The sequence below is a fragment of the Octodon degus genome, unplaced genomic scaffold (genome assembly GCF_000260255.1).
Source record: "Octodon degus isolate 3935 unplaced genomic scaffold, OctDeg1.0 scaffold00172, whole genome shotgun sequence".
Lineage (NCBI taxonomy): Eukaryota > Metazoa > Chordata > Mammalia > Rodentia > Octodontidae > Octodon > Octodon degus.
Window position 1 is genome coordinate 1,985,089 of NW_004524748.1, and position 539 is coordinate 1,985,627.

Genomic DNA, 539 nt, shown 5'->3' on the forward strand with positions numbered 1-539 from the left:
CAGGCCTCAAGCCCAACCAGAACATCTGAGGATGACACTAGCTCAGCTGAAATGTACGAATGAATAGCATCTGAAGTAAAGAAACAACAGCAGAAAGATATAGAGGAACTCAGATCAAAATTAATCTCTGAAATAATAAATATCTGAATTAATAGAGCTTGAAGTAAAGAATAAAATACAGAAACATACAGAGGAAATCAGATCAGAAATAATCTCTGAATTAAAAGAATTAATAACTGCTTCTCAAGAAGACACTGATAAAAAACAATAGAGGAGATTAGAAAAGCAGCAGATTCCTTGAATGAGCAATACAGGAAAGAAATAGATCACATGAAGCAGAGTCAAAGAGATATATGGAGGAACTTAAAATTTCAATCACAAGCTTGCAAAACTGTTTCATTGAAAGTGAAGATAGAGTTTCAGATCTGGAAGACACTGTCACAGCTAATGAAAAGGTAAGAAAAGATTTCTTAAAAACAACTAGGATGCAGGAAAAAAAATAATACATCACCTGCAAGATGATGCAAAGATGAACAATG